The following is a 24389-nucleotide window of genomic DNA, read 5'->3' as shown; positions in this document are numbered from 1 at the left end:
AGTCGGAAGTGGAGGAGCCAAGCTGTCAATTTCAAAGATCGGAGGGACTGATGCTGATGTCCCGACTGATGAATTAGGAGTCCGAATTAGGTCTAAGGTCCACGGATCGTCCACCGCATGCTTCTTCAGGTAGGAAACCATACCTGACGAGGCCAGTAAGGGGCAATCAGTATCATTAATTGAGAAGCTTTTGAATGACTTTGGGAGAAGTGGAATCGGAGGAAAGGCATAAAGTAGCCCTGTTGGCCAAGGTTGTGCTAGAGCATCCATAGCTGGTACTCCTGATGTGGGATCAAGGAGAAGAACCTTTGGCACTTGGTGTTTAGTGGAGTTGCAAATAGGTCGCAGCACGGCGTCCCCATCTCCTGAAAACCTGAGCTGCTACTGTTTGGTTTAGAGACCACTCGTGAGGAGAGAGAATTGTCCTGCTCAATTTGTCTGCCAAATATTTGATCTTCCCGGAATGTGGGTCGCTACCAAGAAGCGGTTGGTAGCTACAGCCCATTCCCACACTCTCATGGCCTCTCTGCAAAGGGGTAGGATCTGGTCCCTCCTTGTTTGTTCAGATACCAGACCACCGACATGTTGTCTGTGTGGATGGCGATGATGCCCTGAGGAAGAAACTTGTGTAAGGCCTGTAGGGAAAGAAGTACAGCCCTCATCTCCAACACATTGATGTGGAAAGAGCCGTCTGGAAGCCAGGAGCCCTGAACTAGCCTGCCCAGACAATGACCCCGCACCCTATCTGGGAGGCATCTGTCGTCAGGGTAACCAGTGGAGAGGGAATAACAAAGGGGCTTCCTTGATTCAGATTGGATGTCTGAAGCCACCAGCGAAGGTCCCGTTGCATGTTTCCGTAATCATGATGTGATGATTGAGGGGAAGATCCTGAAAGGACCATTGAGTTGACAATAGCCACTGAAGAATCCTCATGTGCAATCTTGCCAGAGGAACTAAAAGAACCGTGGCAGACATTGAGCCTAAAACTTGTAGAACCATCCTGGCTGGGGCTTTGGATCTCGAGATCAGAGCTTGAACTTGGCCCTGTAAAGTTTGGATCCTTTCGGCAGGAAGAAAGACGCATTAATCTTGAGTCTATCTCTGCTCCTATGAACCTTATGCGTTGAGAGGGCAGCAAGACAGACTTTGACCAAGTGAATGTAATCCCCAGGGTAATACCCAGGGAGATGGTGGCTTTGAGATTGTCCATTAGTAGATGCCTGGTGGTGGCAGTCAGGAGCCAGTCGTCCAGATAGGGAAACACTTGGAATCCAAGACTTCTCAGGTGAGCCGTCACTACTGCCAAACACTTGGTGAACACCCTGGGGCTGTGGTGAGACCAAAGGGCAGGCGCAAAATTGGTAATGACTGACTCCCAGGCTGAAGCGCAGATATCTCCTGGACGCCTGATGTATCGGTATGTGATAATAGGCGTCCTTGAGGTCTATGGAGCACATCCAAACATCCTTCTCCAACAATGGGAGAATGGATTGTAACGTGACCATTCGAATTTGGATTTCGTGACGGATTGGTTCAGTCTGCTGAGATCCAATATTGGTCTCAGGTCCCCTGTCTTTTGGCACTAAAAGAACCTGGAGTAATTTCCTGATCCGATCTGGTCTGTGGGGACCGGTTGGATGACTCCTTTCTAGCAGCTTTAAAGCTTCTGCGGCTGCCATATCCCTTTGACTGGGTGGTGGGTCGGGATTCTTTGGACGGTGGGGGTGAGTATGTGAATGGGATGGTGTAACCTCCGGTAATGATCCGAAGCACCCATCTGTCCTGAGTGATTGACTCCCACGCTTTTAGGTGCTTGGCAAACGACACCCGACTGGCTCGAGCAGTACAGCCGGGCAATCCCTCATGACGTGTGGGAGGCTGAAGAGCCACGAAAGGACTCATGGTCTCCAGAATTGCAGGGCCCTCTGCCGCCTCTGGGACGGCGTCTCCTGAAAAATTTCCCCGTCCTCTGCCTCTGGAAGGGGAATCTTCCTGCTGTTGGGAGAAAAACTTAGATTTGGAACCACATTTTCCCCCTCCTTTAGCCTTGGGGTAAGGCCGAAGGGAGTGGAATAACGGGCACCTATGACAGATAAAGTTTTTCCCTCTTGCTCACAGCCGGTAAGGGTGTCTTTAACCTTGGGTCCAAACAATGAGGACCCATCAAAGGGAGCGTCGGCGAAGGAAGACTTGAAGGCCTCCGCAAACTGACACAAGCGGAGCCAGGCTCGTCTACGTAGAGCCACGCCTGTGCCTGCCGCTCTACCCGCCCCTTCGGCCGCATAGGAAATGAGCCTCATGGACGAGTTAGAAATTGTCGTAAGGATAGCCAACTGAGAGCTAACCGACTGGGCTAGCTGCTCAGGTAGGTTACCCGAGAGGGAATCTGACAACTCCTTGACCAGATCCCTCTGAAGCCTGGTAAAATGTGCCAAATAATTCAGAGACCTTAAAGTAAAGGCCGCTGAAGTCGGGTGCGCTTCCGTACCTGTCCATACTCCTAGACTCCTTATTAGGAGGATGGACGGACGTTGAAGCCTCTGCCACGTCCTGTTGTGTAGCAGATGCCACCACCATGGCATCTACAGCCACGCCTTTAGTGAGGAACTCCTTCTCGGGGAGCAGACAAAAATTTATTTGGACAAGAAGGGACTGGTTCCACGGTATCTGGATGTTCCCACCCCGACAAACTAAATCCAGAAGCTCGTCGGGCGGAGACACCCAGGAGGCGGAGGCTGAGCCCCAAAGGCCTTGAGGAGCACTGACTCGTCAGCAGAGGGGTTTGGATATCCAGCCGCCTCGTTGTTTGAGGATCTCTAAGATGTCTGCAAATGAGACATCATCCGAGGGCGACTGGGACCCCTCTGCATCATCAAGATCAGTGTCTGATGTAATAGACTGGGAGTCCACGTGCTTCCTCTTGCACGATCTCTTCCTTGGGGTTCCTCCGAAGACAACTCGAAGAACCCTCAGGAGGAGGGAACCCCAATGGGGTAACCTCAGGCCCCGGCTCCGCTGACTACGGACAGGGAACTGCCAAAGACCCAGTCTCCACGCCCAGGGAAGGTGCTGGTAAAGCCGGAGAGATGGCGAAGAGGACTTGGCCAAGGCACTCCTCATGGCTCTGAAAGCGGACCCCAGAATCCTGGGAGTGTCCGGTCCCGAGCCGTGATAGCCGGGAGTCCCGCAGCCGCACCGAGGGGAGGCTCGGAACCGGCATAGGTCCCGAAACATCACCCCGGGTCCAGCTGAAGAAGTCCGTACCAAACTCGGACCCGAGGCCGGGTTGGAGTAAGGGTCGGAGCCGACCCTAAGATCTCCACCGGCTCCAACAGCACCTGCTCCGGAGCCGAAGCAGTCGGAGGAGGAATGGCAATGGGTGGGCCAGGGTCACCGGCTCCGAAACCAACTGGGTCGGAACCGAAACAAATTTTGGAAGACTGGGGACTGGAACAGTCTTTGGAGCACCCTGTCTATATCAGAATCTGACATCCTCGAAGACCGAGAGAAACAGAGCGGGTTCGAGCGGCCTCTCCAACGGCCCCAAAGGGCTAGGGGACCGGCTCGAGGTGACTCGATGAGTATCGGCGCCGAGGGAATACACACACCAGATTCCATCGGTGCCGAGGTGGACTTGGCGCCGAGGAGGAAGTGTCTGAGCGGGCGACCCTTGTCGGCTCGAGACCAGTGGAGCCGAAGGTGACCCGCCTCTCGATGCCCCAGCCATCGGCTCCGAAGCCAGAGGAGTCGATACTGGTGGCATCGAGGCAGACCGTTCGACCTCGGCTCCAGTTCTTGGAGCCGAAGGAGAGGCCTGCCTATGTCTCTTAGCGGTCGGATCCGACGGACTGGTCGGAACCGGCGCCTTTCTTTTAGCCGGAGAAGGAGAGGATGCCAAGGCTTCTTCAAAAGAAGGTTTAATTAACCCCTTAAGAATCAATTTATTTTTCCTCTCCTGGAGGACCCTTGAGGAAAAAGCGTGACATACGCTGCATGATTCCTGTAAGTGTTTTGCACCTAAGCAATACACACAGAGCGAGTGATCGTCCGTGATGGACATTTTGAAACTACATTTTGTACATTTTTAAAGCCGAAGGCCTAGGATTCTGAGACATTATGGAAAGAGAATTTCAGTAATCTGACAGGAAAAATACAATTACTGATGACACCCCTTAAGTATAGGCTTACAGTTATCGCTAAAAGCAAATGACAGGAACTTTGAAAACCCTGTAAGAACAAACAGAGCTACAAAAAATTTAAAGCCTTTTCTCTATGTAAGATATAGGAGGGTTGACTGACCGGGAAGGCCCTAGATGAAGGGGGCCTGCCAAACTCAACCCAATCACACAACAAAAGTCTTCAACAAATCCAACCAATCACACAACAATGAGAAGAATAGCTGTTAAAACAGCTTTTTTGAGAGAAAACAGCAAAAAACTGACAGAAAAAGTTAGTTAAAATAACTACTCAGCTCAGCCAGCTCGAGACCACGTCTTCGCAGGTTAGCGGCAAACGAGATCTGGGGGACTGGTAGTGGTGCATCCTGGGATATAGTAAGCTCAGCCAATAAGAGACTTCGCTCTTTGGCATAAGCGTGCCGAGTCGGAGCCGAGGGATCGGCTCCGAACCCATCAGTCAGAATGTAGGCGAGATAGGATCACATAACATCAGACCATTTTCCTAGAACTACTATAATCTTTTAGTAAATGGGTGGCTTATTTCAAGTGTTCAGTAACTTTGACCTTGGAATGAAAGATGGGTATGGCTTGTGGCAGCATGGTACAATACAAGCAACCAAGTGGCAGTGACACTGAAGAGGTTTTACTCGCCCTGCCTGGATATTACTGTGCACTTATAACTTAAAATGAATCTATAAGTGGATATGGTTAATAATGGGTTTTTGCACGGCTGGTATAGTTTGACCATGATGTAAAGCCCAAGTGATTAAACATTCAATGTAATTTAATTCTTAACTACCTACACAAAGGAGTGGATTAACTATTATTCAAGGACATCAAGAAATTGCTTACCTTTTTTCTTTTTTTTTTTACATAAGGTCACTGTACGATGGACCTTTAATTGTCTACTTCCTCTGCTAGCTATCGACGTTCTGCATATGGGTATGGCATGTAATCGACATGCCTGCACTGTACATTGGTGATGTGCAGGAGAGGAGACTTGAAATGCACTTACTTTTTAAATGTGCTTCCCTCTACTTCATTATGTATACTCAGCATAAGAATGTTAAGACAAACACAAAACCGAGATTTCTATAATGCGAACATCTTCTACGTCCGCTGCCCTTTTACTAATTACTTCCCTCTTTTTTTTTTTTTAAAGGTTTCTCACAGTACAACCTGTCAGGCCACTTTAGTCTTGTTGCGTTACTGTGAATGTTTCTGAATATCAAGTGACTTCTGGTGTACAATTGTGAATTTATATAAGGCAAGTTCCAGCTGCTGCTGATCAAATAACATAGCAAGGCATCGAGGTCAAAGTGCAGAGGGCAGAATCCCCAGAAACCAATCCTCATAATGCTCTGCTATCTAGCCATGCAGTGTGAACCTTATCTCAGTACATGGCAGGTGCTTGTTACAGTCCAAGGCAGCAATGCTCATTTGTTCTTGCCATATTTTTTTAATGTTAAGCCCACACAATATTTTTGATTTTACACTCTAAATCTTAAAAATAACTTCATGAAAATGAATCATCTCACAATACGAATTAAACAGCATTGAGGAAATTAAAATTAAGTGGGAACATTAAGTATGCCATTAAACTTCAGTGACTTTTTAACTTATGCACCATATCTGACATAGCAACCATTTTTTTTTTTGAGAGAGAGAGAGAGAGAGAGAGACCAACACCTAAACCTGGTGGACTTTTGTGAACAAATCATTGAGGCATTAGACTCTAGCATTGGTCCACCCTGTGTACCCAGACTTGGTCATAGCCTTTGAGATCATTCAACATTCAGGCATCAATGACAACATAATCAAACTAAATTTAAAGCCCTAGATTACCTAATGGACAGCACCAACAGAACTCAGTCTATTAGTGTTGAAGGCACACACTAAACTAAGAGTAGTTACCAGAGGTGTACCCCCAGGGATCTGTATTAATCACTTCTCTTTGGTACCTACTTTTCTTTTATACAAAACCAAAGAAGTTTGATGATGACTGCAAACTGGGATTTGTCATAAATATCCCAAATGACCACCAGATCCTTTAGGACTGCCAAATGTACACTGACAAATGGTGCTTACACCATGGCTTCACACTAAATGCCAAGAAATGCAGCATTATCTCCTTTGGCAAACCCTGTGTACCCAAGCTGTCACATAAGTAACACCCCCAAAAACTGACTTGTCATTAGCAACTTGGGCAGTTTTATTGACAATTAAAACCATATTTTAACCACCAATGTTATTAGGAAATCTTTTTACAGAGCCAGAGTAATTACTATTGTACATCTCCTAGCTCTACATCATCTCCCTCTATAATGTGCTCAATAAGTGAGGAGTAAAGTATAATGCCCCCTTTTCTATGTTACTTATCAAAGCATGTGACCCAGCTTGAGAGACCACAGCATTTACATATTAAGGCAATTAAGTGCAACTCGAATTTGTGCTAACCTGACAGGCTTAAAGCCCTCATACTTTTTCAGTGTGCTATCGAATTTTGAGAGGGACCTCTGCCTATTCAACAGAACCTGATTCCTCAGATAATAAATTATAAAGACAGACTTTGCAGTGAAAATTCTTCCATTGTTCCAAAGGAATAGTTGAAAGACAGAGAAAAGAACAGCCGCTGATAAACAGAATTGGGAGAACGCTGGAACTGAACCAGAATCTGGGGTTGGGAGAAGAAGATGAACAGGAAGACGACCAGCAACCTAGAAATTAGTGAATACATGTCATACAGTAAAGCAATCACATTTGTCAAATACAGCTGTATAAGAAAAAGTGGACTTTTGTTGACTTTATCAAACTTGTGGGGAACTGAAAGACATTTGCCTCACTTCATGTCATTAATGTTTGGAAGGACTCTAAGGTAAGGGGAAAAGGTAACCAAGTAAAAATTTCTGTTTTTAACCTTATTTCTATGAAATATTTCACAATGTAAATTCCATGTTTTAGCAAAGCATTGTTAGTTCTTGTAAGTGATAAAACTAAAGTAAAGAGATGACTTTTCCTCTTTCTTCTGTCAGTATAAAGAAATGTAGGCTTTACACTACAAAAGAGAGGAAAAAGGCTACACAAAAGCATCTTTAACATAATCTGCTGTAATCGTGGGTTGCTGAGGTGGGAGATGGGGTGGAAAAGCAAGTTATATGTAGTAGAACTGATATGTTTTCTCTTACTTTTGCACGGGAGAATGTCTGGATTATGACCCTTGGCCTAATAATTTATCACGTTTTAAGTGGAAACAATTATATCAGACAACACTGAATATAATAAAAAGTTTTCCTTTAGCAATAAATGCTTCAGCTTGTCTTCAGAAGTCTGTACCTGAAAACATTTTTTCTCTTATGTTTCCATGGCAATAAGCTGATAATAGGGCAACAGAAAGCCAGTACACTGGTTTATTCAAGGCTAAAACTTAATGTTTTCTGAAATCAAGCAATATGACTGGAAGGCGATAAAGATAATAGAGCAGTTACTTATTAATTTAAACAGAACAGGCAATAATGCGTCTCTCAGCATGGACAAACTCAGTTTTAGGTTAAGTCCCATGTTTGCAGCTATTTGAGACAATTGTTCCTAGAGGAGGATTAACTTCATTAATTGAAGATGTACATTGTTTTGTGTGCTTTTATTAATTTAACAGGTTACTGGGGTTATTTTTGAGGGTTTTCATTAAAACAAAAAGTCTTGCAAAGTGTACTGACAGGTTCCAATGTTAAGGAAAATCTGTAAAAAAAAAATTAACCTGCCAAACATCAGTGGGTGCATATATTACAAAAGCTGGAAACAGATTTTTAAAAAAGCTGTTGTATATAATAGGTGGGAATAATGACTTACCATAATGAGGACACCTTCTTATATTATTTCTGAATGTGAATGGTCTCAAGAGAGAGTAGACAAAAACAGGAAATAATATTTAATTACATTAAGAAATGCAGAATGCAAACAGGAATACTACAGAACACACATTTGGAAAGAAATGAGTGTGTAAACTTGATAAAGAGATTTCAGGATGGATATTCAGCAGATTATCATGACAAAGGAAAAGAGGAGTACTTATTTTGATTGCTAGAGGAGCTCCAATAATGACAAAAGAAAAAAAAGATGATAATGGTAGATTTGAGGTAGTAAGGGGCTACTGGCAAGGGATGAGGATTATGCTGGCACGTATTTATGTTCCACCTAAAACTGCTATTGTGGATCTTAAAAAAGGGAAAAATCAGATTTCAGCAGGGAAGATTACTTATAGATGGGGAATGGAATTTGATTAACAACAATAAGGATGTATTTGGTGGTGACTAGGAGGGAAAATATAAGAGGGTAGATTTCTGAAGAGTTTGATGAAAACATTTGATATGGAAGACAGTAGTAAGAACTCACAAAAAATTACATATTCCACAAGGTACAATAACTGGACTAGACTACACAAATGATATTTTTCAGGAACACGTGGATTTGAGAACTCTGACACACTGGATAATTATTTCAGATCATGCACTGATAATTACCAAGATAAAAATGCAGGGCTCATGAAGTAAAGACGAGGCACTGGCACTTCTCCACCTAACTGTTAAAAAGGAGGAATTTAAGAACTAGGCAACGAAAATTATGCAGGTTAGGGAAGATAGAAAGTACTGCAGAAATTAAAGCTAATGAGTAGGAAAAAATTAAAGTGGAGTTTAAAAATACGGTAGAAAAAGAGGTATTGTTCAGATGCAACAAGAATTAGAGGGGCTGAGAAACGTTAAAGTATTACAGAATAAGGGGAATTTCACAGATCAAGAATAGGCACAACTGCAGAGTGCTAAAGTGAAAATAAGGGAGTACCCGGATATGCATGAGTTTAGAAAAATTACTGTTAAGCAGCTTTTTTTTGCTAACCCCACAGCACAAAAACATTTGTCATAATGACTTAAGCAACAGAAAGTAGAAAGGGCTATTGACAAACGTAGGGAGCCTATAACAAGGAAAATAACCAGAGATCCTGTAGAGTTATTAGAGATATTTCGGAAATGTTATGAAAATTTGTATAAAGCAGAGAAGTGGGTAAATCAAGAAAAAGCATGAATGGAAATATTTATGGAAGACAAATATACTAATGTTAGAGATGGATGAAGCTTAATTAATAGTTAATCTAGGAGAAAAGATAGAAATGGTGATATCTAACCAATCTGCAGGAATGTCTCCTGGAACAAATGGTATTCTGGTAGAAGTTTGGAAGCTAGGAGAGAAGAAAGTGATTAAGATCTGAAAGGATTTGTTTAAGTGTTTTAAACGGAAGAGAAGCACCAACATCCTGGAAGAAAGTGATAGTGGCTGTAATACCTAAAGAGGGTAAAGACCTATCACATCCAGCTACATACAGACCCATTTCAATCCTAAACCATGAGCATAAAGTGTTTATGTCTATAATGACTAAACAAATAGCACAGGTGTTGGGAAAAGTGAAACATATGAATCAATGCAGTTTTCTGAAGGGAAGCCAATCATTTGACAAAATTAATAGAATTATGATCACCCAGAGGAAAGCAGAATGTGAAAAAATACCACTGTTGTTGGTGGGTCTTGATGCAGACAAAGCATTCGACACAGTAAGCTTAAGTTTTATAAGTAGGGCAAAAGAAGCATTTTCTGATACAATAAGATAAACTATGAGGAATAAGAGGTAAAAATATAAGTGGGAGGGCTCTCCTCTGATAAATTGTGTCTGAACAGTGGAGCCAAGCAGGGGTGCCCCCCCTTTTCTTAGTTGCATTATATTTAGAACCATTGGCAAAGAAAATACGGGAATCAAAAATTCAAGGATATGATTGCTATAGTATTCAAGAAAAGTTGGCTTTATTTGCAGATATTTTGTACATGACAGACATCTCATATACATATATAACTAATGAAAATGAAAAAAACAAATGTTGTAGCTATACACTATGTGCTCACACACAAATTAGTTCAGGAATGCCCATATTTATGGGGCCATTATAAAATGAAGTATTTAGGAGTATGGATTAAAAAGGGTTCTGTTAAGGCAACCCAGAACATAAGGGAAGAGACAAATCAAAAGATAACACAAAAGCTGGGAAAATGGAAGCTCCTGCCTATGGATATGGATATCAAGATATCAAGATATAAACAGTAAAAATGTTTTAGTCCCTTTAGTTTTGAAGTTGTTGATAGTAATTGATAAAGAGTTGTAGGATTTCATCTGGGAGGGGAAGAAGGAAAGAGTCAAGTGGGATAAGGTGATTATTCCAATAGAACAAAGAAGTTTAAGATTATCCGTTTAGCAGGGATATTTTAGACCTACACAATTAAGGCTCTTATAGATAACACAAGCAGGAAGCTGAAATTCAAATACCAAAGTGATGATAATGAAGCAAAGGGCTAATTCAAGAAATAAGGAAAAAGAGGGGTTTGGGCACAGATCCTTAAGGAGAATAGCAGCTGTACAGAATACTGTATTTATAAAATGCAGAAAGTATACCAAGAACTAAGCCAATATGGGAACGGAGAAAGGAAATTCTGTTGATAAGGATAACTACAATTAAGGACAGAGAGAATAGGCAAGAGGGGGCTGGAATTTGCTGGAGGAAGTTGGCAAAGTTAGCAAGGTACTGGGAACAAATAATTAGAAAGGGAAAGGTAATATAATTGGAAGAGGCCATAAAGTCATTTGGACTGTAGACCAGAGATTGCCCTCACTATCACAGATTTGACAGAGTGTAGGCAAAGATAAAGGGACAAGGGAATCCTAAATGAGACACCTGCACTGGTTAAGTTTTTAGCTGAATCTAGAGGAGAAGCTGCTGTTAAAAAAGGATAGCTAGTAGGGCATATAAACTATCATGCTACAACTACAAGAATCAATCAGAGGTAGTCAGAAAATACTGGAAGAGTAAATAAGCAGTTCAAAAAAAAACAATGGGAGGATATATGTACAGCTCTCGAATATGCCATGAATTCCAAATGATTTAGGATGTTTGCATTAAAGTGCTTGCATAGGTACTTTTATACACCAAGCAATCTCCACAAAGAATTTTTCCTCAGGCAAACTGCAAATGTTGGAGGTGTAACGGGAAAGAAATGGGAACCTGGGAGCATTAATTCTCAAGAGAGAGTAATCAGTCAGCACACTTCAAAAATTCCCTACAGAGTACTCTGTCAGAAATACTGAGCGTAACTAAGAAACATTTTTGAACTGGAATACCAGATCTGACTTGCCTAGACATAGTAAGATCTTATTAATTTTAATTCTGGTGGCTGCCAAACAAAGCAATTACTAGAAAATGGAAATCAAAATCTAAACCAAGCATACTCGAAAATAGTAAATATTGCAACAGAGATGAAAGAACAGAAGTGTGATCCTCACAAAAGGATAGGAGTAAATTATAGGGGAAAAAATGGAAATTCTGGAAATAATACGTGCAGAAAAATGTTTTTGAGGAGGAACGAGGTTTAAAAAAACAGGAAATGAACAGTTTATGTAGTTTTGGTTTGATTATATATATAAAATGCATGACATGTATAAGGTTTGTAAATGCAAACTTGTTAATATGGCTTAATTACTTTTATATAAAAGTAACAACTGATGATTCGATAGAGCCAACACTCTGGTAAGTCACTACTTGCAATGTTACAATCACAGATGGTGCCAGCAACTTTTACAACTTGCGATATGCTAGATAGCCAATATGCAACTCGGTGCATAGTGCAATGGGTTTACATTGTCTAATTTTTCAATACCAGTGTGTGGGATAGTGCCAAAGGCCTTGGGGAAGTCAGGATAAACAATGTGCATAGACAGACCATCATCCACAGTATCTAACCAGTTTAAAGTTTCCTAGGTTCAAGAGACAAGACTATCCATCATGAAACCAGACTGACTGGGACTTAGATCAGTTAACTTTTGTCCATATAAATGAGTTCTGCTAGGAAACATTCCATGGCTTTGCAATAAGGCTGGCAAGGCTAATGAGCTCATAACTGGGTCTTCAGAAGAGCCACCCTTGTGGAGAGGAGTCACAACGGCTGTTCTCCAAGCATCAGGCACAAAACCTATGGATACGCTGAGGGAAAACAAGTTACATACAGGCTGAGCCAATGCATACTTCATATTTTGCACTGATTAGACTGCAGCTTGCTATACTGTCTGGTCGCATGGAAGTGTTATGTTTAGCCTAAGACAAGGATTCAAAGACTTGTTTCAAGGGGACTCAGGAGAAGTTAAATTATCAGGAATGGTGGGGGCAACAATGGGGAAAGGTGGGGTAAAGTTAGTACTTCACTTGTCTCCTGATATACTGCCTATATCCTTGGGATCAGAATGCCTTGCTAGTGTAGTAGGTAGAGCGTCAGTCTCATGCATGATACTATGGATGAGCACTGATGGACTTTATTCCTTAAGTGATGAGCCGAGTGCACTGCTGAACATTATCCTTTTCACCGATGAGCCAAATGCACTGCTGGACAGTATCCCTTAACCGATGAGCCAAGTGCACTGCTGGACAGTATCCCTTAACCGATGAGCCAAGTGCACTGCTGGACAGTATCCCTTAACCGATGAGCCAAGTTCACTGCTGGACAGTATCCCTTAACCGATGAGCCAAGTTCACTGCTGGACAGTATCCCTTAACCGATGAGCCAAGTTCGCTGCTGGACAGTATTTCTTAACTGATGAGCCAAGTTCACTGCTGGACAGTATCCCTTAACCGATGAGCCAAGTGCACTGCTGGAAAGTATCCCTTAACCGATGAGCAGAGTGCATTGCTGGACATTATTCCTTAACAGATGAGCTGAGTGTATTGCTGGACATTATTCCTTATCCGATGAGTCGAGTGCACTGCTGGACATTATTCCTTAACCGATGAGTCGAGTGCACTGCTGGACATTATTCCTTAACAGATGAGCTGAGTGTACTGCTGGACATTATCCCTTAACCGATGAGCCGAGTGCACTGCTGGACATTATCCCTTAACCGATGAGCCGAGTGCACTGCTGGACATTATTCCTTAACCGATGAGCTGAGTGCACTGCTGGACATTATTCCTTAACCAATGAGCCAAGTGCACTGCTGGGCAGTATCCCTTAACCGATGAGCCAAGTGCACTGCTAGGCAGTATCCCTTAACCAATGAGCCGAGTGCACTGCTGGACATTACTCCTTAACCAATGAGCCGAGTGCACTGCTGGACATTATCCCTTAACCAATGAGCCGAGTGCACTGCTGGACATTATTCCTTAACCGATGAGCCGAGTGCACTGCTGGACATTATTCCTTAACCGATGAGCTGAGTTCACTGCTGGACAGTATCCCTTAACCGATGAGCCAAGTTCACTGCTGGACAGTATCCCTTAACCGATGAGCCAAGTTCACTGCTGGACAGTATCCCTTAACCGATGAGCCAAGTTCGCTGCTGGACAGTATCTCTTAACTGATGAGCCAAGTTCACTGCTGGACAGTATCCCTTAACCGATGAGCCAAGTGCACTGCTGGAAAGTATCCCTTAACCGATGAGCCAAGTTCACTGCTGGACAGTATCCCTTAACCGATGAGCCAAGTGCACTGCTGGAAAGTATCCCTTAACCGATGAGCAGAGTGCATTGCTGGACATTATTCCTTAACAGATGAGCTGAGTGCACTGCTGGACATTATTCCTTATCCGATGAGTCGAGTGCACTGCTGGACATTATTCCTTAACCGATGAGTCGAGTGCACTGCTGGACATTATTCCTTAACAGATGAGCTGAGTGTACTGCTGGACATTATCCCTTAACCGATGAGCCGAGTGCACTGCTGGACATTATTCCTTAACCGATGAGCCGAGTGCACTGCTGGACATTATCCCTTAACCGATGAGCCGAGTGCACTGCTGGACATTATTCCTTAACCGATGAACAGAGTGCACTGCTGGACATTATTCCTTAACCGATGAGCCGAGTGCACTGCCGGACATTATCCCTTAACCGATGAGCCGAGTGCACTGCTGGACATTATTCCTTAACCGATGAGCTGAGTGCACTGCTGGACATTATTCCTTAACCGATGAGCTGAGTGCACTGCTGGACATTATTCCTTAACCAATGAGCCAAGTGCACTGCTGGACATTACTCCTTAACCAATGAGCCGAGTGCACTGCTGGACATTATCCCTTAACCAATGAGCCGAGTGCACTGCTGGACATTATTCCTTAACCGATGAGCCAAGTGCACTGCTGGACATTATTCCTTAACCGATGAGCTGAGTGCACTGCTGGACATTATTCCTTAACCGATGAGCCGAGTGCACTGCTGGACATTATTCCTTAACCGATGAACAGAGTGCACTGCTGGACATTATTCCTTAACTTCTTTACATACATAAAAAATTATTTTATTTCCTTTGGTATCTGTAGTGACCTTAAGCCAGTACTCGTTTTTGCTTTTTCTAATAATACCCAAATTACTTGCTGGCATGGTTCAGTGTAATCTAATTAATTTTAATTTAGTACATTTATTTTCTTTCTTTCTTTTGTTGTGTAGTTTATTAAAGCAGGAATTCCTCCAGAGAAATGTATTCCTCAATTGATCATTATATTTAGGACAGAGGGTACTGTGTTTTCTATGCTATTTTTTAGATACTGATAAAATATGGAAAAGAAAACAGCAGCCATCTCATTTGGATCAATCTGCAAGGGATTGATAAAAATTCTCTGCAGGACCTCTACAAGGTTATGCAAGTCTGCCCTAGAAGAGTCCCAAAAGACTGACTCACTGGCAGTTGGGTGGTACCACAAGGCTTAAAATACAGAACTGATTCATGATCAGATTTAACAGTAGATGAGGAGGGTAGAGTACAGGCAGGGCTTAGTTGAGAAAGATTAGGTTGGGATATTACAGCCTTAGACAGGTAGTTCGACAATTTCCCACTGCATTAGTATTAACATCTAGAAAACACTGAGCATATCCAGTTTTTGAGGTACAGTGTGCTAGTCATACTTGGGTAACCGAAGACCCCTAGCAAGAAGGTATGTGGTTTGATATTTAACCCCTCAAAGATGTTAATGTAGTTTCCACTCAGAGGGATAGTGATGGGGATCTATAGCTAGTACTGAAGTAACAGCAGGATTTGTATAAGGGTGATTTGGATTTCAGGAAGCAATACGTTAAGAGTAGTGGACAATTTGGTAGAAGGTGATGATGTTTCTGACAAGTACAGCAGAAATATTCCTCCAAAGTTACCCAAAGGACTGAAGACGAGACTAGCACTAAACAAAGGTATACAGGGAAGGTTGTCACTGCACCAAAACTATGCCTCGGTTACTATACCAACATGAATGTGTCCTAAAAGAGGGCTTCAATTTCTGTTTTCTATCTATTTAGACTCCTATGCACTGAATAGTGCCACCATAATGTGAAAATTTGAGTTTGACATTGCTACAAGGAATATCCAGTAGGGGGGACTTTGCTTAAAATAGGCACTTGGGCCACTGATACAGCCAAATGATCTTGTTTTCAGTATCCAGGCATCATTTCTAGTAAAGGTAAGATACTACTTAAGACCAGTGTCCTTTTCCTGTCTCAAACGTATGCAAAGTGTTATCCCCTTGGGAGAAGTACTTCAAGATATTGACTCCCAAATGGGCTAACACTGGATTGTAATCATTTTCTGGTTTAAAGGACCTTTGAGCCCTTGTGATAACACTGATCTTAGCACTGGACAAGCACCACACAGTCACCCTGTTCTTGTCGTCTGGCGAGTGCGAAATTTGTATGCCTGACAACAAACTCACCTAGGACTAAAATGTTTCCCTGTGTGGAAGCAGACTTGGTGGATCTAATTGGCTTAGGCATGCTTTCCTAGTGACTCAGACAAACTCTAAGGATCTGAAGTATGTGTGAATGAAGGAGGAGTAGGTGTTGCCTTGTGTGCTGGAGGATGGCATTTAAAAAGTATGAGAATTTAGTAAGAAGTTATGTAACTCACCATAACGTTCCACCTGAGTAGGTAACTTCATTTGTCAGCAACCTGTGGGTATCTGATCCGAGCCGGCATCTTTCCAAGCTAAAAGATCCAAGCTCTGAGCTCCTCCCCTTACCCATAATACCGTGCTACCTCCCTTCAGTCCTCAGATCGAGTTTGCCAAATATGCACCCAAAAAAAACAATCTAAGGCACTCGAAAAAGAGGAACACTAACCTGATGCATGAGAAAGGAAAACCTTGCGTCATAGATATAACCATAAAACAGGCTGGGGGGAAGGAGGGGGGGGGTCAGTTGCTGATAAATGAAGTTACCTACTCAGATGGAACGTTATGGTGAGTACATAACTTCTTAATCTGAAGTAGTTAACTTCATTTGATCAGCAACCTGTGGGACAGAGTCCCCAGCTACCAAAAACCTTGGGCGGTCCTCAAGTAAGGATATTCCGGAGCACTGCGGAGCCAAATGCTGCCCTACCTCTGGCTATCAGATCCAACTTATAATGAGAAATATATAAGGTATGGGAAGAGGACCAAGTAGCTGCTGAGCAGATGTCATCTAGTGGAACTTTTGACCAGAATGCTGCAGAAGTAGCCATAGAACGGGTAGAGTGGGCATGAACCCCCAAGGGTTCAGGCCGGCCGGAAGCTAAATAAGCGTGCACAATGCAGTGTGAAATCCATCTAGCTAAGGTAACCTTTCGTAATAGGCTTTCCCAAAGATGGCTTAGCAAAAGACACAGAGAGCTGATCTGATTTCCGAGTAGTCGATGTCCTGTGCAAGTAAAAGCGCAATTGTCTGTGCACATCCAATAAATGCAACCTGTATTCCGCTTTGTTCTGAAAGTTGGGGAAGAAAACAAGCAAGTTAATGGTTTGGTTGATATTGGATTCGGAGGCCACCTTAGGCAAGAATGAAGGATTAAGTCCTGAGAGACACTCTGTCCTTGAAGTTCAGATACCATTCTGGCTGAAGTAATTGCAATCAGGAAGGCCGCTTTCCAAGATAAGAATTTTAACTCTACCGAAGCTGCCGGTTCAAAGGGTGGGCCAGTCAGTGCCTGAAGAACAAGGTTAAGTACCATGGGGGAACCGTATTCTTGACCGGAGGTCTCAATAGAAAGGTGCCTTTCAAAAAGATTTTGCATATCTTAGCGGACGCTAAGGGACCAAGGCTATCCCCTATGTGGAAATGGGAAATGGCTGCCATTTGAACTTTAACTGTAGAAGCACTAGCTCCTTGGTGGAAAATATGGCACAGGAATTCAAGAACCGTTGGAATGGGAGCAGTAAAGGGGTCTAAATCCTTATGTTTGGCCCGGATGGAAAAATGCTTCCATTTACTTCTGTAGATCTTCCTGGTAGAAGGCTTATGCACTGCCACCAGAATAGATTTCACGGGTGACGAGATACCGGGAATCCTAGCTACTAGTGGAACTGGATCAACCAAGCCATGAGCTTGAGGTCGTCCAGGTTCGGAGGTTGTAATCCCGCAGGATGAGAGATCAGATCCGGAATGGGATCCAAGATCCAAGGAGGAGCTACGCTGCAAGACCGCAGGTAAGGGAACCAGATTTGGCAGGGCCAGAATGAGGCTATGAGGATTATCTTGCTCCCCAACCGATGAGCTTTCTGCAGAAATTTTGTCATTAGCAGAAGAGGAGGATAAGCATAAAGACCGGGGGGCCAAGCATGAACCAGAGCGTCTCTGGGGCTCTCCCCTGCTGGGGGAATTAGAACGAAAAACTCGCTGCATTTTGCGTTCGAAGGAGAAGCGAAAAGATCACAGCAAGGTTGACCCCATCTGAGGAAGATCTGATTCGCTACTAATGGGTTTAGAAACCACTCGTAAGGTGTGAGGATCGAGCGACTCAGCTTGTCCGCTAGAATGTTGGACCGACCCGGAATGTGCGTTGCTATCAGAAAGCGGTTGGTGGAAATTGCCCATTCCCAAACTCTCATAGCCTCTCGACAAAGAGGGTAAGATCTGGTTCCTCCCTGTTTGTTGATGTACCAGACTACTGCCATGTTGTCTGTCTGAACTGCAATAGTCCCCAGAGGAAGAAGGTCTTGAAGGGCTTGCAATGTTAGAAGCACCGCCCTCATCTCCAGGACACTGATATGCAGAACGGTCTTTAAAGGGGCCCACGTGCCTTGGACGGTCCTGCCCATGGAATGCCCCCCCACCCCCACCCGAGGCGAGAAGCATCCGTGGTCAGCATGGCTTGGGGTTGAGGCATCACAAACGGTCTCCCTTCCCTCAGCTCTTGGGAATGGAGCCACCAAAGGAGGAGAGACCACTGAACCTAAGAGTCCATTGAAGGACTCTCATGTGCAATCGTGCCAGAGGTGAAAGGCTGATGGCTGCCGCCATGGAACCTAGGGCTCTCAGGACCAATTCTGCAGGTGGGGCTGGGGACTGTAGAAGCGCTATTACATGGAGTGACAAGTTGCGCAAACTGTCCGCTGTTAGAAAGGCTTTGGACTGGAGCGCATTTATCCTGGCCCCTATGAAATCCAGAACTTGCACAGGATGAAGAGACTTCTGAAAATTTATGATAATGCCTAGATGCTGGGCCAAGGATAAGGAATAATCCCTGGCGGAGCAAAGAAGATGCCTGGTGGGGGCGGTGAGGAGCCAGTCGTCTAGGTATGGAAAGACCTGAATTCCCTGAAGTCTCAGGTGGGCTGCTACAACTGCCATGACCTTGGTGAACACCCTGGGGGCTGTGGCGAGGCCGAACAGTAGAACCCTGAACTGAAAATGACTGGCTCCTAGCCGAAAGCGGAGAAACCTCCTGGACAGTCTGTCCATGAGAATGTGGTAGTACGCATCCTTAAGGTCTATGGAGCACATCCAGTCATTCTCCTGTAGAAGAAGGAAAATAGATTGCAGAGTGACCATTCGTAATTGCTCTTTGGCAATGCACAGGTTTAGAGTTGACAGGTCGAGAATTGGCCTTAAGTCCCCCGTCTTTTTTGGCAACAAAAAGAACCTGGAGTAATTGCCTAGCCCGGATTGCTCTGGGGGGACGTGCTGGATGGCCCTTTTTTCTAGCAACTTCTTTATTTCTGAAGCCGCCGCCTCCCTCTGATTGGGTGGGACATCGGGGAGGCGCTTTGTTAGTGGGGGAAGATTCAGAAAGGGGATAGTGTATCCTCTGGATATTATTCGGAGCACCCAACGATCTGCAATAATGGACTCCCAACTTTGTAGGTGCTCTGAAACCCCCCCCCGACTGCCTCCAGAGTAGGACAGCCAGGCAAGCCCTCAGGGCTGTTGCACGGGTCGGTCCGAGAAAGGTTCTCTGGACCTGAAATTCCCGGCGTTCACCTTGTACTCCTCTGCCTCTGAAGGAGTAAGGGTCTGGAGCGGGACGGGAATGCTGGGACTTCCGGAACCATATCTTCTTTTGTCCTCTCTGGTTCCTTGAGAAGGACCTTTCAGGATTCGAGAAGTGAATCCCGACGGCAGACGGCGTCTTCCCATCTTTCTCGCTCTGGAGCAGCGTGTCGTGGACGGTTTTGCTGAACAGCATAGAACCGTCAAAGGGAGCGTTCGTGAAGGACGCCTTGAAGGGTTCAGCAAAGTCGAAGCCAGGCGTGGCACCGCAAGGCGACCCCTGCCCCGCTGGCTCTAGCCGCTCCCTCCGTGGCATGGGAGAGAAGCCGCATGGAAGTGTTAGAAATTGACTTTAGAGTGGCCATGCGAGCCAAGAAGGTCTGTTTGTCCTCGGCCGCCATGGACTCTGGGGGAGCTCCAGCATATTCTTTTATCAGATCCCGCTGGAGTCTAATGACGTGTGCCAGATAATTCAGCGCCCTTATAGAAAAGGTGGCTGAAGCAAACATCTGCTTTGCAGTGTCAGAGACTCCTTATCAGGAGGATGGACAGAGGAACTTTCTTGCGCTAGTTCCTTCTTGGTGGCAGCCGCCACCACCATGGCATCTACTGGGGAACCTTTATTCCAAGCCATTTTGTCAGGGGGAGGACTAAGTATCTTGTCCGGTCTTCTAGGGATTGGCTCCACTGTGTCCGGCTCCTTCCAAGCCCTGGTAGTAATCAAGTCTACCAGGGGATCAGCCAGGGGACACCCAAGAGGTAGACGGGCTTGCGTCAAACGCCTCCAGAAACACAGACTCATCAGAGGAAGGTTTTTGGGCTGACCACCCCCTCTAATACGCAGCATTTCCATAATGTCCCCAAAGGAGACATCTTCAGGGGGTGACCTTGGGGAAGCTTCCCCTTCCTTTAAGTCAGTGTCCTCCGTGAGGAACTCGGGGGAGTCCAAGTGCCTCCTCTTGCACTTTCATTTGTGAGGGACCTTCTCGGCGGGGCTGTCAGAGGAGGCCTCACCAACGGGGTCCTGTTCCCCTACTGAAACCAACTGGACCGCCGGCGCAGGCTGTCCCTGGGGCCAGACGATGGAAGACAGGCCCAAATGCGAGGGAGTGAGGGGTGAATCCGCAGCCCGGACCGGGGACCTGTAACTCCTCGACAGCACCCTCTCCACCACGTCAAAAGCCGAGGGCGGACCACTCTTCCCTGGCTCTGAGAGTAGCCCCCATGGCTTCGACGCGAGGACCGTGATCGGACCCAAAAGGGGAGTGTGCTCCGACGGAAACGGAGCCGAAGACACACTGACCCCTGCGGATCCGAAGCTCAGCTCTCGGCCCCGAGAGGTCGGATCAGACACACCCGAGGATACAGTCGGCGAAGTAGCCACCACTGTCGGTGCCGACTCCCCGGCTCCAAGATGGCTCGGATCCAAAGACTCCGAAACCCAATAGTAAATCGGAGAAGGAGCAATTGGGGCAAAGAAAGGGGCCGAGCTCCCCCCCGGTGGGGGAGACACGAGCACCCCCATCTGCATTTGGGCCTGCAGGAATTGACGCATCATCCGGTCCATATCCGCGTCAGACATACTCCTAGTCGACCTTGAAGAGGTCGTCGAGGCGGGCCGGGAAGGCTGCCTAGATGACCTCGAGGCGGGCCGGGAAGGCCGCCTAGATGACCTTGAGGGAGACCGGGACTCCTCCTCCGGCTCCAGAGAAAAACGGGGAGAATGGTGCCGAGAGGAGGAAGAACTGGAGACCCTCCTGGGAGAGCCAACTAATTTAGCAGGTGGAGCAGAAGGATGAGATTCTGTCCGCTGCTTGTGGCACTTATGCCGGTCCTTATCCCTATGTCTCTTCTCTTTGCTAGAAGAGTCCCCCTCTCCCTGAGACACAGAGGGAGGTTGAGTCCCTGCCAGGGGAGGGGGAGCTGAAGGTTGGACAGCCGCAGCTGCGACTGGTGCCGCTGAGGGAGAGGAGGAAGAAGAATCCGCGGGCAAGAGTCCCGCCAGGATTAACTTATTCCTCCTATCCCTCACAGCCCGGGGGTTAAAGGCTGCGCACACTTGGCAGCCCGAAGACAAGTGGGCCACCCCCAGGCAGAGAACGCACTGAGTGTGGTCATCCGCTGGGGACAGCTTATGACCACACTCAGTGCATTTAGAAAAAATGGCCTTAGGCCCCTCAGCCATCACACGTTGAAACGCACCCACACACACAGAGAAAGGGGAGGGAAAAAACAAACAATTTGCACTAAGTACCACAAAAAAAAATACCAAAAAATACAGAGACAGAACACTAAGGACCTACTACACTCACACACATCGAACAAACTTTGAGAAAAAAGTTTTAAATAGTTTTAAATACTCTCACCAACGCCAAGAGCTCGTCACTTAAGCTGTCAGAAGCCGCGGCAAACGAGATCCGAGGACTGGAGGGAGGTAGCAGGGTGTTATGGGTAAGGGGGAGGAGCTGAGAGCTCAGATCTTTTATCTTGGAAAGCTGCCGTCTCGGATCACAGGTCGGATCCGATACCCACAGGTTGCTGATCAAATTAATTTAACTACTTCAGATCAGAATTTTCTTTACAACCTCAACAAAAGTTATGGGCCTAGTGGTATGTTGCACCTGATATGGTGTTGCAGAGGTAAGGTGCTTACAAATAGTGGGCTGATCTGAGAGGTTTTCCACCAAATTTCTTTAATATTTTCATCTCTTGCAAGTTATACTATCAACTGGCATAAGCAGTGAATAGTCAAAGCAACTACGTCACTGCCTTACAATACGTAATGCAATCAGAATGGCCGCAGAAGGGATGAGGGCAGATTGGTAAGCCATGCTGCCAGATGGAGGAGGACGAGGGTTAGTCCTAATATGGATTAAAGGGAGACTGCTGTGATAGACCCTGAAAACTTATGGATGAAGAACTTAGGATGATGCTCTGAAGTTACATAAAACTAGCAGAATTGGTTTGCCAAGACTGATAAATACTTGTGATCTGCCTGTTTGTTACTACCTCACACTACTAGTGCTCCACTCACCAAACAAAACAGCAGCACTAATCTCAAGCTAGTTCTCGAGAATCAATTCAGAGGCTCATAGGGGATAACCATTCTCACCCTAGATGCGACAGGGATCTGTAGGCTTGTTACAGCCTTTTCCTGATTAATGCCCTCGATAGCATGTACATCTTGCTCAGCACAACAAAAGGCCAAACACCACAACAGCCCAAAATTTGATACTAAAGAGATTTCCCCCAAAACAGCAACCAGAGCAAATCAAGGACGTTTCAGAAACCAGTCAGAAAGAGACAGGAATCAGTGTCCGTTTTCTGCTTCTCTCACCAGAACGCAAACAGCACTACCAATCCTAAAGCTGGATCCTAAGAAGTAGGCTCGGTGTCTTTTAATGATGGATTGTTTCAAGGATGGCTAGTAAACAGGACAACTGTGGTGACATACAGGGATAAAGCCCTGCCTAAGGCCCAGCTAACCCTAGTTCAATTAGCAGCTCAGGCAACTAACAGAGCGGCAGGAAGGGATGGGTGTGCCATTCCTGGTTGGGAGGGTACTCTAACACTCCTCAAGGGGAGGAGTCAGCTGCCCTCAAGCATGGTTGAACAGTGAGGGAGATGAAAAAGAGAAGCGAGTATAACATATAAAGGAAAACAAAGACCCCCAAATGGAACCAAGGCTGCCTAACCCTTGGAATGCAATTAGGATCCATGAAGAGCTGCAGCAATTTCAGATTAAGACCAAAGGGATGAGGAGACTAGCTGGTAGACCTGGTGTGGACATGGTATATTGGGGGCCAGGCCAACAAGAATGATGTGCGGGGGGGGCTAGAAAAATATCCCTGTGTTTCTTCGTTTCTTCTCTCAACAGGAGCACTAATACTGAACTGTTTCTTGAGAAGCATTTTGTAGGCTCTTCAGTAAGAGGTACTCTTGAACCAGATGATGTAGATTTTAAAAGTAAGATGAAAAAAAAAAAGGTCAGTACTCTAGGCATTACAGCATCTACCAAGCACATGGGAAGATATAAAAGAGAAGGCATCTCAAGCTTCAACAGTCTGAGGGGAGAGTCTTTCCAGTCTGATCTCCTAAAGTTGACTAGACTAGTATATTCAAATCTCCCAACACTGACTGGTATGGTTAAATGAGATGAGCTCTTCTAATGCTCATAAATATGAGCAGTTGAGATGAAGAGCTTCCAAAGAAAGATTTACAGCAGCTATGGGCAATTTAAGAGACATGGAATTTAAAAGTACAACAAGGACAGTGAAAGAAATGGTCACACAACAGCAGCAGCTACTAAAGATTCTTGATCTGATTGCCATAAATAAAAATGCTACTTCTTGACTAGGCTGCAATAAGCAACACTCTGCATTCACAGAACATAAATAGATGTTTATAACTGAGGCTGAATCAGCAACTTCTAAAATTCCAAGTAAACAAAAAACTAAAGTCAAACTATTTTAAAGTAAAATAAGAGCAAAAGACGAGTAACAATGCAAGTGTGCAAACCTTAAATAGAGAATTACAACACAGTCACAACAGCTTCCCTTGTTCAACTGCATATTCACCACCTTCTGTAATACAGGGCCTTAGCTTCTACAGAACTGCAAATCATCTCCTACAGTACAAGATATCATCTTCTCCTGTACAACTGCAAATCACCCCCTGCAGTACAGGATCTCATCTTCCCCCATACAACTACGAATCGTCCCTTGCAGTATAGGATCCCGTCTTCTTCTCTACAAATGTGAATCACACCCTACAGTATAAGATCTCAGCATTAACTGCAAATCATCACCTTCTGCAATAAAGGACCTCAAATTTTAAGCAGACGACAGCAACGGCTTTATGTACGACTTCTGACTAAAAGTCAGATTTACTATCACTCTGATGCTCT

This window comes from Protopterus annectens, chromosome 7.part0 (assembly GCF_019279795.1).
Source record: "Protopterus annectens isolate FY-2018-M chromosome 7.part0, PAN1.0, whole genome shotgun sequence".
Lineage (NCBI taxonomy): Eukaryota > Metazoa > Chordata > Ceratodontiformes > Protopteridae > Protopterus > Protopterus annectens.
Note: the sequence above shows the minus strand (reverse complement) of the source record.